This window comes from Coregonus lavaretus (genome assembly GCF_964263955.1).
Source record: "Coregonus lavaretus genome assembly, contig: HAP1_SCAFFOLD_583, whole genome shotgun sequence".
Lineage (NCBI taxonomy): Eukaryota > Metazoa > Chordata > Actinopteri > Salmoniformes > Salmonidae > Coregonus > Coregonus lavaretus.
In genome coordinates, this window is record NW_028159341.1 from 64,798 (window position 1) to 80,811 (window position 16,014).

General features: G+C 52.3%; 1 long non-coding RNA gene across 1 annotated transcript in view; it reads left to right on the forward strand.

Moving 5' to 3' along the window:
- Positions 1-14,801, forward strand: part of LOC311122987 — a 47,739-nt gene extending 32,938 nt beyond the window's left edge. The window contains exon 2 of the long non-coding RNA XR_014612532.1: positions 14,091-14,801. This is a non-coding gene — a long non-coding RNA (uncharacterized lncRNA). The remainder of the gene's footprint in view (positions 1-14,090) is intronic.
- The last annotated feature ends 1,213 nt before the right edge of the window (positions 14,802-16,014 follow it).

The following is a 16,014-nucleotide window of genomic DNA, read 5'->3' on the forward strand; positions in this document are numbered from 1 at the left end:
GGGACTGGTGAGGGGATATGGGGGGCAGAGGGAACACTAATACAGGGACTGGTGAGGGGATATGGGGGGCAGAGGGAACACTAATACAGGGACTGGTGAGGGGATATGGGGGGCAGAGGGAACACTAATACAGGGACTGGTGAGGGGGCAGAGGGAACACTTATACAGGGACTGGTGAGGGGATATGGGGGGCAGAGGGAACACTTATACAGGGACTGGTGAGGGGGCAGAGGGAACACTTATACAGGGACTGGTGAGGGGATATGGGGGGCAGAGGGAACACTTATACAGGGACTGGTTAGGGGATATGGGGGGCAGAGGGAACACTAATACAGGGACTGGTGAGGGGATATGGGGGGCAGAGGGAACACTTATACAGGGACTGGTGAGGGGGCAGAGGGAACACTTATACAGGGACTGGTGAGGGGATATGGGGGGCAGAGGGAACACTAATACAGGGACTGGTGAGGGGGCAGAGGGAACACTTATACAGGGACTGGTGAGGGGATATGGGGGGCAGAGGGAACACTAATACAGGGACTGGTGAGGGGATATGGGGGGCAGAGGGAACACTTATACAGGGACTGGTGAGGGGATATGGGGGGCAGAGGGAACACTTATACAGGGACTGGTGAGGGGGCAGAGGGAACACTTATACAGGGACTGGTGAGGGGATATGGGGGGCAGAGGGAACACTTATACAGGGACTGGTTAGGGGATATGGGGGGCAGAGGGAACACTAATACAGGGACTGGTGAGGGGATATGGGGGGCAGAGGGAACACTAATACAGGGACTGGTGAGGGGGCAGAGGGAACACTTATACAGGGACTGGTGAGGGGATATGGGGGGCAGAGGGAACACTTATACAGGGACTGGTGAGGGGGCAGAGGGAACACTTATACAGGGACTGGTGAGGGGGCAGAGGGAACACTAATACAGGGACTGGTGAGGGGACAGAGGGAACACTTATACAGGGACTGGTGAGGGGATATGGGGGGCAGAGGGAACACTTATACAGGGACTGGTGAGGGGGCAGAGGGAACACTTATACAGGGACTGGTGAGGGGGCAGAGGGAACACTAATACAGGGACTGGTGAGGGGATATGGGGGGCAGAGGGAACACTAATACAGGGACTGGTGAGGGGGCAGAGGGAACACTTATACAGGGACTGGTGAGGGGATATGGGGGGCAGAGGGAACACTAATACAGGGACTGGTGAGGGGATATGGGGGGCAGAGGGAACACTTATACAGGGACTGGTGAGGGGGCAGAGGGAACACTTATACAGGGACTGGTGAGGGGGCAGAGGGAACACTAATACAGGGACTGGTGAGGGGATATGGGGGGCAGAGGGAACACTTATACAGGGACTGGTGAGGGGATATGGGGGGCAGAGGGAACACTTATACAGGGACTGGTGAGGGGGCAGAGGGAACACTAATACAGGGACTGGTGAGGGGATATGGGGGGCAGAGGGAACACTTATACAGGGACTGGTGAGGGGGCAGAGGGAACACTAATACAGGGACTGGTGAGGGGATATGGGGGGCAGAGGGAACACTTATACAGGGACTGGTGAGGGGATATGGGGGGCAGAGGGAACACTAATACAGGGACTGGTGAGGGGATATGGGGGGCAGAGGGAACACTAATACAGGGACTGGTGAGGGGGCAGAGGGAACACTTATACAGGGACTGGTGAGGGGATATGGGGGGCAGAGGGAACACTAATACAGGGACTGGTGAGGGGATATGGGGGGCAGAGGGAACACTTATACAGGGACTGGTGAGGGGATATGGGGGGCAGAGGGAACACTAATACAGGGACTGGTGAGGGGATATGGGGGGCAGAGGGAACACTAATACAGGGACTGGTGAGGGGATATGGGGGGCAGAGGGAACACTAATACAGGGACTGGTGAGGGGGCAGAGGGAACACTAATACAGGGACTGGTGAGGGGATATGGGGGGCAGAGGGAACACTAATACAGGGACTGGTGAGGGGGCAGAGGGAACACTTATACAGGGACTGGTGAGGGGATATGGGGGGCAGAGGGAACACTTATACAGGGACTGGTGAGGGGGCAGAGGGAACACTAATACAGGGACTGGTGAGGGGATATGGGGGGCAGAGGGAACACTAATACAGGGACTGGTGAGGGGATATGGGGGGCAGAGGGAACACTTATACAGGGACTGGTGAGGGGGCAGAGGGAACACTTATACAGGGACTGGTGAGGGGGCAGAGGGAACACTAATACAGGGACTGGTGAGGGGATATGGGGGGCAGAGGGAACACTAATACAGGGACTGGTGAGGGGATATGGGGGGCAGAGGGAACACTTATACAGGGACTGGTGAGGGGATATGGGGGGCAGAGGGAACACTAATACAGGGACTGGTGAGGGGATATGGGGGGCAGAGGGAACACTAATACAGGGACTGGTGAGGGGGCAGAGGGAACACTTATACAGGGACTGGTGATGGGATATGGGGGGCAGAGGGAACACTAATACAGGGACTGGTGAGGGGGCAGAGGGAACACTTATACAGGGACTGGTGAGGGGATATGGGGGGCAGAGGGAACACTAATACAGGGACTGGTGAGGGGGCAGAGGGAACACATATACAGGGACTGGTGAGGGGATATGGGGGGCAGAGGGAACACTAATACAGGGACTGGTGAGGGGGCAGAGGGAACACTAATACAGGGACTGGTGAGGGGATATGGGGGGCAGAGGGAACACTTATACAGGGACTGGTGAGGGGGCAGAGGGAACACTAATACAGGGACTGGTGAGGGGGCAGAGGGAACACTTATACAGGGACTGGTGATGGTATATGGGGGGCAGAGGGAACACTTATACAGGGACTGGTGAGGGGGCAGAGGGAACACTTATACAGGGACTGGTGAGGGGATATGGGGGGCAGAGGGAACACTAATACAGGGACTGGTGAGGGGATATGGGGGGCAGAGGGAACACTTATACAGGGACTGGTGAGGGGGCAGAGGGAACACTTATACAGGGACTGGTGAGGGGGCAGAGGGAACACTAATACAGGGACTGGTGAGGGGATATGGGGGGCAGAGGGAACACTAATACAGGGACTGGTGAGGGGGCAGAGGGAACACTTATACAGGGACTGGTGAGGGGATATGGGGGGCAGAGGGAACACTTATACAGGGACTGGTGAGGGGATATGGGGGGCAGAGGGAACACTTATACAGGGACTGGTGAGGGGATATGGGGGGCAGAGGGAACACTAATACAGGGACTGGTGAGGGGATATGGGGGGCAGAGGGAACACTAATACAGGGACTGGTGAGGGGATATGGGGGGCAGAGGGAACACTTATACAGGGACTGGTGAGGGGGCAGAGGGAACACTTATACAGGGACTGGTGAGGGGATATGGGGGGCAGAGGGAACACTAATACAGGGACTGGTGAGGGGGCAGAGGGAACACTTATACAGGGACTGGTGATGGGATATGGGGGGCAGAGGGAACACTAATACAGGGACTGGTGAGGGGGCAGAGGGAACACTTATACAGGGACTGGTGAGGGGATATGGGGGGCAGAGGGAACACTAATACAGGGACTGGTGAGGGGGCAGAGGGAACACTTATACAGGGACTGGTGAGGGGATATGGGGGGCAGAGGGAACACTAATACAGGGACTGGTGAGGGGGCAGAGGGAACACTAATACAGGGACTGGTGAGGGGATATGGGGGGCAGAGGGAACACTTATACAGGGACTGGTGAGGGGGCAGAGGGAACACTTATACAGGGACTGGTGAGGGGATATGGGGGGCAGAGGGAACACTTATACAGGGACTGGTGAGGGGATATGGGGGGCAGAGGGAACACTAATACAGGGACTGGTGAGGGGATATGGGGGGCAGAGGGAACACTTATACAGGGACTGGTGAGGGGGCAGAGGGAACACTTATACAGGGACTGGTGAGGGGGCAGAGGGAACACTTATACAGGGACTGGTGAGGGGGCAGAGGGAACACTTATACAGGGACTGGTGAGGGGGCAGAGGGAACACTAATACAGGGACTGGTGAGGGGATATGGGGGGCAGAGGGAACACTTATACAGGGACTGGTGAGGGGGCAGAGGGAACACTTATACAGGGACTGGTGAGGGGGCAGAGGGAACACTTATACAGGGACTGGTGAGGGGGCAGAGGGAACACTAATACAGGGACTGGTGAGGGGGCAGAGGGAACACTTATACAGGGACTGGTGATGGGATATGGGGGGCAGAGGGAACACTTATACAGGGACTGGTGAGGGGGCAGAGGGAACACTAATACAGGGACTGGTGAGGGGATATGGGGGGCAGAGGGAACACTAATACAGGGACTGGTGAGGGGATATGGGGGGCAGAGGGAACACTAATACAGGGACTGGTGAGGGGATATGGGGGGCAGAGGGAACACTAATACAGGGACTGGTGAGGGGGCAGAGGGAACACTTATACAGGGACTGGTGAGGGGGCAGAGGGAACACTAATACAGGGACTGGTGAGGGGATATGGGGGGCAGAGGGAACACTAATACAGGGACTGGTGAGGGGGCAGAGGGAACACTTATACAGGGACTGGTGAGGGGATATGGGGGGCAGAGGGAACACTAATACAGGGACTGGTGAGGGGGCAGAGGGAACACTTATACAGGGACTGGTGAGGGGATATGGGGGGCAGAGGGAACACTAATACAGGGACTGGTGAGGGGGCAGAGGGAACACTAATACAGGGACTGGTGAGGGGATATGGGGGGCAGAGGGAACACTTATACAGGGACTGGTGAGGGGGCAGAGGGAACACTAATACAGGGACTGGTGAGGGGGCAGAGGGAACACTTATACAGGGACTGGTGATGGGATATGGGGGGCAGAGGGAACACTTATACAGGGACTGGTGAGGGGGCAGAGGGAACACTAATACAGGGACTGGTGAGGGGATATGGGGGGCAGAGGGAACACTAATACAGGGACTGGTGAGGGGATATGGGGGGCAGAGGGAACACTTATACAGGGACTGGTGAGGGGGCAGAGGGAACACTAATACAGGGACTGGTGAGGGGATATGGGGGGCAGAGGGAACACTAATACAGGGACTGGTGAGGGGGCAGAGGGAACACTTATACAGGGACTGGTGAGGGGATATGGGGGGCAGAGGGAACACTTATACAGGGACTGGTGAGGGGATATGGGGGGCAGAGGGAACACTTATACAGGGACTGGTGAGGGGATATGGGGGGCAGAGGGAACACTAATACAGGGACTGGTGAGGGGATATGGGGGGCAGAGGGAACACTAATACAGGGACTGGTGAGGGGATATGGGGGGCAGAGGGAACACTTATACAGGGACTGGTGAGGGGGCAGAGGGAACACTTATACAGGGACTGGTGAGGGGATATGGGGGGCAGAGGGAACACTAATACAGGGACTGGTGAGGGGGCAGAGGGAACACTTATACAGGGACTGGTGATGGGATATGGGGGGCAGAGGGAACACTAATACAGGGACTGGTGAGGGGGCAGAGGGAACACTTATACAGGGACTGGTGAGGGGATATGGGGGGCAGAGGGAACACTAATACAGGGACTGGTGAGGGGGCAGAGGGAACACTTATACAGGGACTGGTGAGGGGATATGGGGGGCAGAGGGAACACTAATACAGGGACTGGTGAGGGGGCAGAGGGAACACTAATACAGGGACTGGTGAGGGGATATGGGGGGCAGAGGGAACACTTATACAGGGACTGGTGAGGGGGCAGAGGGAACACTTATACAGGGACTGGTGAGGGGATATGGGGGGCAGAGGGAACACTTATACAGGGACTGGTGAGGGGATATGGGGGGCAGAGGGAACACTAATACAGGGACTGGTGAGGGGGCAGAGGGAACACTAATACAGGGACTGGTGAGGGGGCAGAGGGAACACTTATACAGGGACTGGTGAGGGGATATGGGGGGCAGAGGGAACACTTATACAGGGACTGGTGAGGGGGCAGAGGGAACACTTATACAGGGACTGGTGAGGGGATATGGGGGGCAGAGGGAACACTAATACAGGGACTGGTGAGGGGATATGGGGGGCAGAGGGAACACTTATACAGGGACTGGTGAGGGGGCAGAGGGAACACTTATACAGGGACTGGTGAGGGGATATGGGGGGCAGAGGGAACACTAATACAGGGACTGGTGAGGGGATATGGGGGGCAGAGGGAACACTTATACAGGGACTGGTGAGGGGGCAGAGGGAACACTTATACAGGGACTGGTGAGGGGGCAGAGGGAACACTAATACAGGGACTGGTGAGGGGATATGGGGGGCAGAGGGAACACTAATACAGGGACTGGTGAGGGGATATGGGGGGCAGAGGGAACACTTATACAGGGACTGGTGAGGGGATATGGGGGGCAGAGGGAACACTTATACAGGGACTGGTGAGGGGATATGGGGGGCAGAGGGAACACTTATACAGGGACTGGTGAGGGGATATGGGGGGCAGAGGGAACACTAATACAGGGACTGGTGAGGGGATATGGGGGGCAGAGGGAACACTAATACAGGGACTGGTGAGGGGATATGGGGGGCAGAGGGAACACTTATACAGGGACTGGTGAGGGGGCAGAGGGAACACTTATACAGGGACTGGTGAGGGGATATGGGGGGCAGAGGGAACACTAATACAGGGACTGGTGAGGGGGCAGAGGGAACACTTATACAGGGACTGGTGATGGGATATGGGGGGCAGAGGGAACACTAATACAGGGACTGGTGAGGGGGCAGAGGGAACACTTATACAGGGACTGGTGAGGGGATATGGGGGGCAGAGGGAACACTAATACAGGGACTGGTGAGGGGGCAGAGGGAACACTTATACAGGGACTGGTGAGGGGATATGGGGGGCAGAGGGAACACTAATACAGGGACTGGTGAGGGGGCAGAGGGAACACTAATACAGGGACTGGTGAGGGGATATGGGGGGCAGAGGGAACACTTATACAGGGACTGGTGAGGGGGCAGAGGGAACACTTATACAGGGACTGGTGAGGGGATATGGGGGGCAGAGGGAACACTTATACAGGGACTGGTGAGGGGATATGGGGGGCAGAGGGAACACTAATACAGGGACTGGTGAGGGGGCAGAGGGAACACTAATACAGGGACTGGTGAGGGGGCAGAGGGAACACTTATACAGGGACTGGTGAGGGGATATGGGGGGCAGAGGGAACACTTATACAGGGACTGGTGAGGGGGCAGAGGGAACACTTATACAGGGACTGGTGAGGGGATATGGGGGGCAGAGGGAACACTAATACAGGGACTGGTGAGGGGATATGGGGGGCAGAGGGAACACTTATACAGGGACTGGTGAGGGGGCAGAGGGAACACTTATACAGGGACTGGTGAGGGGGCAGAGGGAACACTAATACAGGGACTGGTGAGGGGATATGGGGGGCAGAGGGAACACTAATACAGGGACTGGTGAGGGGATATGGGGGGCAGAGGGAACACTTATACAGGGACTGGTGATGGGATATGGGGGGCAGAGGGAACACTTATACAGGGACTGGTGAGGGGGCAGAGGGAACACTAATACAGGGACTGGTGAGGGGATATGGGGGGCAGAGGGAACACTAATACAGGGACTGGTGAGGGGATATGGGGGGCAGAGGGAACACTAATACAGGGACTGGTGAGGGGATATGGGGGGCAGAGGGAACACTAATACAGGGACTGGTGAGGGGATATGGGGGGCAGAGGGAACACTTATACAGGGACTGGTGAGGGGGCAGAGGGAACACTAATACAGGGACTGGTGAGGGGATATGGGGGGCAGAGGGAACACTTATACAGGGACTGGTGAGGGGATATGGGGGGCAGAGGGAACACTAATACAGGGACTGGTGAGGGGGCAGAGGGAACACTAATACAGGGACTGGTGAGGGGGCAGAGGGAACACTAATACAGGGACTGGTGAGGGGGCAGAGGGAACACTAATACAGGGACTGGTGAGGGGATATGGGGGGCAGAGGGAACACTAATACAGGGACTGGTGAGGGGGCAGAGGGAACACTTATACAGGGACTGGTGAGGGGATATGGGGGGCAGAGGGAACACTTATATAGGGACTGGTGAGGGGATATGGGGGGCAGAGGGAACACTTATACAGGGACTGGTGAGGGGGCAGAGGGAACACTAATACAGGGACTGGTGAGGGGGCAGAGGGAACACTTATACAGGGACTGGTGAGGGGGCAGAGGGAACACTAATACAGGGACTGGTGAGGGGGCAGAGGGAACACTAATACAGGGACTGGTGAGGGGATATGGGGGGCAGAGGGAACACTTATACAGGGACTGGTGAGGGGGCAGAGGGAACACTAATACAGGGACTGGTGAGGGGATATGGGGGGCAGAGGGAACACTTATACAGGGACTGGTGAGGGGGCAGAGGGAACACTAATACAGGGACTGGTGAGGGGATATGGGGGGCAGAGGGAACACTTATACAGGGACTGGTGAGGGGGCAGAGGGAACACTTATACAGGGACTGGTGAGGGGGTATGGGGGGCAGAGGGAACACTTATACAGGGACTGGTGAGGGGGCAGAGGGAACACTAATACAGGGACTGGTGAGGGGGCAGAGGGAACACTAATACAGGGACTGGTGAGGGGGCAGAGGGAACACTAATACAGGGACTGGTGAGGGGATATGGGGGGCAGAGGGAACACTTATACAGGGACTGGTGAGGGGGCAGAGGGAACACTAATACAGGGACTGGTGAGGGGGCAGAGGGAACACTTATACAGGGACTGGTGATGGGATATGGGGGGCAGAGGGAACACTTATACAGGGACTGGTGAGGGGGCAGAGGGAACACTTATACAGGGACTGGTGAGGGGGCAGAGGGAACACTTATACAGGGACTGGTGAGGGGGCAGAGGGAACACTAATACAGGGACTGGTGAGGGGATATGGGGGGCAGAGGGAACACTTATACAGGGACTGGTGAGGGGGCAGAGGGAACACTAATACAGGGACTGGTGAGGGGATATGGGGGGCAGAGGGAACACTTATACAGGGACTGGTGAGGGGATATGGGGGGCAGAGGGAACACTAATACAGGGACTGGTGAGGGGACAGAGGGAACACTAATACAGGGACTGGTGAGGGGGCAGAGGGAACACTAATACAGGGACTGGTGAGGGGGCAGAGGGAACACTTATACAGGGACTGGTGAGGGGGCAGAGGGAACACTAATACAGGGACTGGTGAGGGGATATGGGGGGCAGAGGGAACACTTATACAGGGACTGGTGAGGGGGCAGAGGGAACACTAATACAGGGACTGGTGAGGGGATATGGGGGGCAGAGGGAACACTTATACAGGGACTGGTGAGGGGATATGGGGGGCAGAGGGAACACTAATACAGGGACTGGTGAGGGGATATGGGGGGCAGAGGGAACACTTATACAGGGACTGGTGAGGGGGCAGAGGGAACACTAATACAGGGACTGGTGAGGGGGCAGAGGGAACACTAATACAGGGACTGGTGAGGGGGCAGAGGGAACACTAATACAGGGACTGGTGAGGGGGCAGAGGGAACACTAATACAGGGACTGGTGAGGGGATATGGGGGGCAGAGGGAACACTTATACAGGGACTGGTGAGGGGGCAGAGGGAACACTTATACAGGGACTGGTGAGGGGGCAGAGGGAACACTAATACAGGGACTGGTGAGGGGATATGGGGGGCAGAGGGAACACTTATACAGGGACTGGTGAGGGGGCAGAGGGAACACTAATACAGGGACTGGTGAGGGGGCAGAGGGAACACTAATACAGGGACTGGTGAGGGGGCAGAGGGAACACTTATACAGGGACTGGTGAGGGGACAGAGGGAACACTTATACAGGGACTGGTGAGGGGGCAGAGGGAACACTTATACAGGGACTGGTGAGGGGGCAGAGGGAACACTTATACAGGGACTGGTGAGGGGATATGGGGGGCAGAGGGAACACTAATACAGGGACTGGTGAGGGGATATGGGGGGCAGAGGGAACACTAATACAGGGACTGGTGAGGGGGCAGAGGGAACACTTATACAGGGACTGGTGAGGGGATATGAACCAGGTGTGTTTAATAAACAAGACAAAACAAATGGAATGATGAGATGAGGAGCGGCAGTGGCTAGAAGGCCGGGGACGGACGAACGCCGAAGCCTGCCCGAACCAGGAGAGGAGGCAGCTTCGGAGGAAGTCGTGACATAAACAACAAGTGTGCAGTTAAAATTGGCAATAAACACACAGATGTCTTTCCTCAGGGCCGTGGGGTGAGACAGGGATGCAGCTTGAGCCCCTCCCTCTTCAACATATATATATATCAACGAATTGGCGAGGGCACTAGAACAGTCTGCAGCACCCGGCCTCACCCTACTAGAATCTGAAGTCAAATGTCTACTGTTTGCTGATGATCTGGTGCTTCTGTCACTCACCAAGGAGGGCCTACAGCAGCACCTAGATCCTCTGCACAGATTCTGTCAGACCTGGGCCCTGACAGTAAATCTCAGTAAGACAAAAATAATGGTGTTCCAAAAAAGGTTCAGTAGCCAAGACAACAAATGCAAATTCTATCTAGACACTGTTGCCCTAGAGCACACAAAGAATTACACCCACCTCGGCCTAAACATCAACACCACAGGTAACTTCCACAGGGCTGTGAACCACCTAAGAGACAAGGCAAGAAGGGCCTTCTATGCCAACAAAAGGTACATAAAACTCAACATTCAATTAGCATCTGGCTAAAAATACTTGAATCAGTTATAGAACCCATTGCCCTTTATGGTTGTGAGGTCTGGGGTCCGCTCACCAACCAATTATTCACAAAATGGGAAAAACACCAAATTGAGACTCTGCATGCAGAATTCTGCAAAATATATACTTTGTGTATAACGCAAAACCCAAAACAATGCATGCTGAGCAAAATTAGGACTATACCCGCTAGTTATCAAAATCCAGAAAAGTGCTGTTAAATTTTACAACCACCTAAAACCACACATTCCACCACAAAGCCCTAACCTACAGAGAGATTAACCTAGAGAAGAGTCCCCTCAGCCAGCTGGTTCTGGGGCTCTGTTCACAAACACAAACAGACCCCACAGAGCCCCAGGACAGAAACACATTTAGACCCAACCAAATTATGAGAAAGCAAAAAGATAACTTTGACACACTGGAAAGAATCAACCAAAAAACAGAGCAAATTGGAACACTATCTGGCCCTAAACAGAGAGTACACAGTGGCAGAATACCTGACCACTGTGACTGAGCCCAATTAAGAAAATCCTTGACTGTGTACAGACTCAGTGAGCATAGCCTTGCTATTGAGAAAGGCCGCCGTAGCCTGTCTTCTCTCGAGAGCCAGGTCCGCCTATGTGCCCACTGCCCACAAAATGAGGTGGAAACTGAGCTGCGCTTCCTAACCTCCTGCCAAATGTATGACCACATTAGAGACACATATTTCCCACATATCACACAGACCCACAAAGAATTTGAAAACAAATCAAACATTGATAAACTCACATATCTGTTAGGCGAAATACCGCAGTGTGCCATCACAGCAGCAAGATGTGTGGCCCATTGCCATGACAAAAGAGCAACCAGTGAAGAACAAACAACATTGTAAATACAACCTAGATGTATCTGTTTATTTATTTATACTTCAACTACTTGAACATTATTACAACACTGTACAAAGCCAATAATAGAACATTTGAAATGTCTTTATTCTTTTAAAACTTTCTCGAGTGTAATGTTTACTAATGTTTACCTTATTTAATTCCGGTTTGTTTATTGTCTATTCCATTTGCTTTGGCAATGTAAACATATGTTTCCCATGACAATAAAGCCCTTTGATTTGAATTGAGAGAGATACAAAGACAGAGAGAGATACAGGAAGAAAGAGAGAGATGTATAGCCAATAGAGGAAGGGTTAATGTCTAAAGCATTAGAATAGGTCCTAACGTTAGAGTTAGGGTTAAGGGTAGGTCCTAACGTTAGAGTTAGGGTTAAGGGTAGGTCCTTAGAGTTAGGGTTAAGGGTAGGTCCTAACGTTAGAGTTAGGGTTAAGGGTAGGTCCTAACGTTAGAGTTAGGGTTAAGGGTAGGTCCTTAGAGTTAGGGTTAAGGGTAGGTCCTAACGTTAGAGTTAGGGTTAAGGGTAGGTCCTAACGTTAGAGTTAGGGTTAAGGGTAGGTCCTAACGTTAGGGTTAAGGGTAGGTCCTAACGTTAGAGTTAGGGTTAAGGGTAGGTCCTAACGTTAGAGTTAGGGTTAAGGGTAGGTCCTAACGTTAGAGTTAGGGTTAAGGGTCCTAACGTTAGAGTTAGGGTTAAGGGTAGGTCCTAACGTTAGAGTTAGGGTTAAGGGTAGGTCCTAACGTTAGAGTTAGTGTTAAGGGTCCTAACGTTAGAGTTAGGGTTAAGGGTAGGTCCTAACGTTAGAGTTAGGGTTAAGGGTAGGTCCTAACGTTAGAGTTAGGGTTAAGGGTAGGTCCTTAGAGTTAGGGTTAAGGGTAGGTCCTAACGTTAGAGTTAGGGTTAAGGGTAGGTCCTAACGTTAGAGTTAGGGTTAAGGGTAGGTCCTAACGTTAGGGTTAAGGGTAGGTCCTAACGTTAGAGTTAGGGTTAAGGGTAGGTCCTGACGTTAGAGTTAGGGTTAAGGGTAGGTCCTAACGTTAGAGTTAGGGTTAAGGGTAGGTCCTAACGTTAGAGTTAGGGTTAAGGGTAGGTCCTGACGTTAGAGTTAGGGTTAAGGGTAGGTCCTAACGTTAGAGTTAGGGTTAAGGGTAGGTCCTAACGTTAGAGTTAGGGTTAAGGGTAGGTCCTAACGTTAGAGTTAGGGTTAAGGGTAGGGCTGAAGTCCCCATGACAAGAACCATTCTACGTATTAATACAGTGATTCCTTCCAGGAACAAAGGAAGAAAGGAAAAAATATTTTGTATAGGGCCTCAATCAATCACATTTATTTGATAAAGCCCTTTTTACATCAGCAGTTGTCACAAAGTGCTGTACAGAAACCCAGCCTAAAACCCCAAACAGCAAGTAATGCAGATGTAGAAGCACAGTGGCTAGGGAAAACTCCCTAGAAAGGCAGGAAGCAGGAAGAATCCTAGAGAGGAACCAGGCTCTGAGGGGCGGCCAGTCCTCTTCTGGCTGGGCTGGGTAGAGAGGAACCAGGCTCTGAGGGGTGGCCAGTCCTCTACTGGCTGTACTGGGTAGAGAGGAACCAGGCTCTGAGGGGTGACCAGTCCTCTTCTGGCTGTACTGGGTAGAGAGGAACCAGGCTCTGAGGGGCGGCCAGTCCTCTACTGGCTGTACTGGGTAGAGAGGAACCAGGCTCTGAGGGGCGGCCAGTCCTCTTCTGGCTGTACTGGGTAGAGAGGAACCAGGCTCTGAGGGGCGGCCAGTCCTCTACTGGCTGTACTGGGTAGAGAGGAACCAGGCTCTGAGGGGCGGCCAGTCCTCTACTGGCTGTACTGGGTAGAGAGGAACCAGGCTCTGAGGGGTGACCAATCCTCTACTGGCTGGGCTGGGTAGAGAGGAACCAGGCTCTGAGGGGTGGCCAATCCTCTACTGGCTGGGCTGGGTAGAGAGGAACCAGGCTCTGAGGGGTGGCCAGTCCTCTTCTGGCTGAGCTGGGTAGAGAGGAACCAGGCTCTGAGGGGTGGCCAGTCCTCTTCTGGCTGGGCTGGGTAGAGAGGAACCAGGCTCTGAGGGGTGGCCAGTCCTCTTCTGGCTGGGCTGGGTAGAGAGGAACCAGGCTCTGAGGGGTGGCCAGTCCTCTTCTGGCTGGGCTGGGTAGAGAGGAACCAGGCTCTGAGGGGCGGGCTGGAGGAGAATAGGGCCTCTATGGTTAGGATTAGAGGTAGGGATAATATCCCTTGACAGGATCCCTTCTATGTATTAGATCAGAAATGATTTCAATGGCGATGGGAAGGAAGGATGCATGTGTAAGGATCCATTCTAACATCTTGCTTCTCCCTCTCTCTGATTGGTCCCCCAGAGCAGCGAGGTGTGTGTCAGAGAGGACGGACACTAAACAGACTAACTCAGGCACCACCCACCACTCAGGTCGCCATGGATACAACAGGCTGTCGTCAAGGAGATGACCCCTGACTCTTCCCCATCACCCATGACCCCTATCCACAATCCCCCATGACCGCCGCTGCATCCTGGCAACAACCTGGAACAACATGCAATGGAGTGTGTGGATGTGTACCGAGAAAGAAAAAAAAATAACCGACTAACTAGAAAAAGATGGGGAAAAAAACTATGAGTCTCTATGTGAAGACAACACTATCCTAACACATTACATGTATTGATCATTTACGAGGAATTAAAAAATACAAATATATAAAAACTAGATTGAGTATAAACACCTAGACTTTCCCCATTGGATAGATGTGTTATGGTATGGGTCAAACCCAATACGTTGGACAGATGTGCTATGGTATGGGTCAACCCCAAAATGTACATCATGACATGAAGACAGAGGCAACATTATAGTGGGGAAACAAACTTGTGTAGCTTATTTTCCAGGGGTGATTATGTTTCTGTTGATTTTTTTTATTTTATTCATCTAACAATGCTTGAGTACTGTATTATAAAATTAGCCAATAGCAGTGCTGTGAAAGTTGTAGTTGTTGTCTTCTCATACAGTATATAACAGCTTATCTTTCATGCTGACATTAATAATAAAACAAACTTAATCATCTATCTATATGGATGTGTATGACTTGCAGAAATATCATATGCAGAGAAAAATAACACGGAGAAAAAGGATTCTTCACGTGGACAAAAAGGCCATCCTGCCTGGTGTTTAGCAGTAATCAGCAGAGCTAGCAGGCAGGATAAGGGTCTATTCGAATGGAGGTCAGTCAATTCAGGAAGGGATTTGAAGTTAAAACTCAAAAAAAGAGATTTCTAAAAATGTATAAATAGCTTATTTTCAATTAATTGAGAAATTATTTTAAAAAATGGAAGCCATTTTGTTCAATTATTGAATTGGAATTTCAGTTTTTTTCCTGAATTGACTGACTTCAATTGGAATTGAGCCCAACTCTGCTATCAGGTGACTGTGATGTGGTTAGGAGGAAGCATCAAGTTGGGCTAACCTCTCCTCTGGGTCCTGTAGAGGGGTATACCACGAAGCAGGATCAATGAGTTAGCCAGCTAACTTTGATAAACAGACAAGAAATAACAGATTTTCTGATTCATTAAGAAAGCTAAACTTATATATGAGTTGTTGGTTGTTGAGGCAATCAGACCAATTAAGAATGTTTAGGCAAGTTAGCCGGTGAACTCCTTGATCCTAATTTGTAGGATACCCCTCTGGTCTGCCTGCCCTCTTATAAGGACACTTACCACCAAAGACATAGCATCACTAGAATGGGTTCTTCTCACCAGAGAGGTAGAGGAGAGTTTGGCAGCCATGTTGGTAAGGACCAAAAAGCATAATATCCCCCCCCCCCCCCCCCCCCCCCCTCCTTCCTCTAAAGTGTGTAATGTATCAAGCCCCCCTGCCTACCATTGAGGCTGCCTACCGTTCTAGAATGCATAGTAGCAGAGTATTCTGGAATGGACAAGGTGTTCTAGAATACACCTAATGGGTTTTAGAATGGACACCATGTTGTTGTTGATGATGATGACGTGGCATTTAGTGACTAGAACTCTCTAATAGTCCAGTGATTCAATGTTAGTGGATTTTTCCCCCTTCTCTTCCCTCCACAGTTTAGTCGATTACATCTACACCCATTGTGTGTGTTGTATTGACCCGGCCACCAAGGGCATCAACTGGGTGCTTTTAATTTCTGCATTCTGAACCCTATGAGCAAAAGACATTGAAAAGATATTGAAAATATGTTTAAAAACACTGAAAAGATGCAGAAAATATGTTTAAAAGATGCTAAAATACATATTTATGTTGA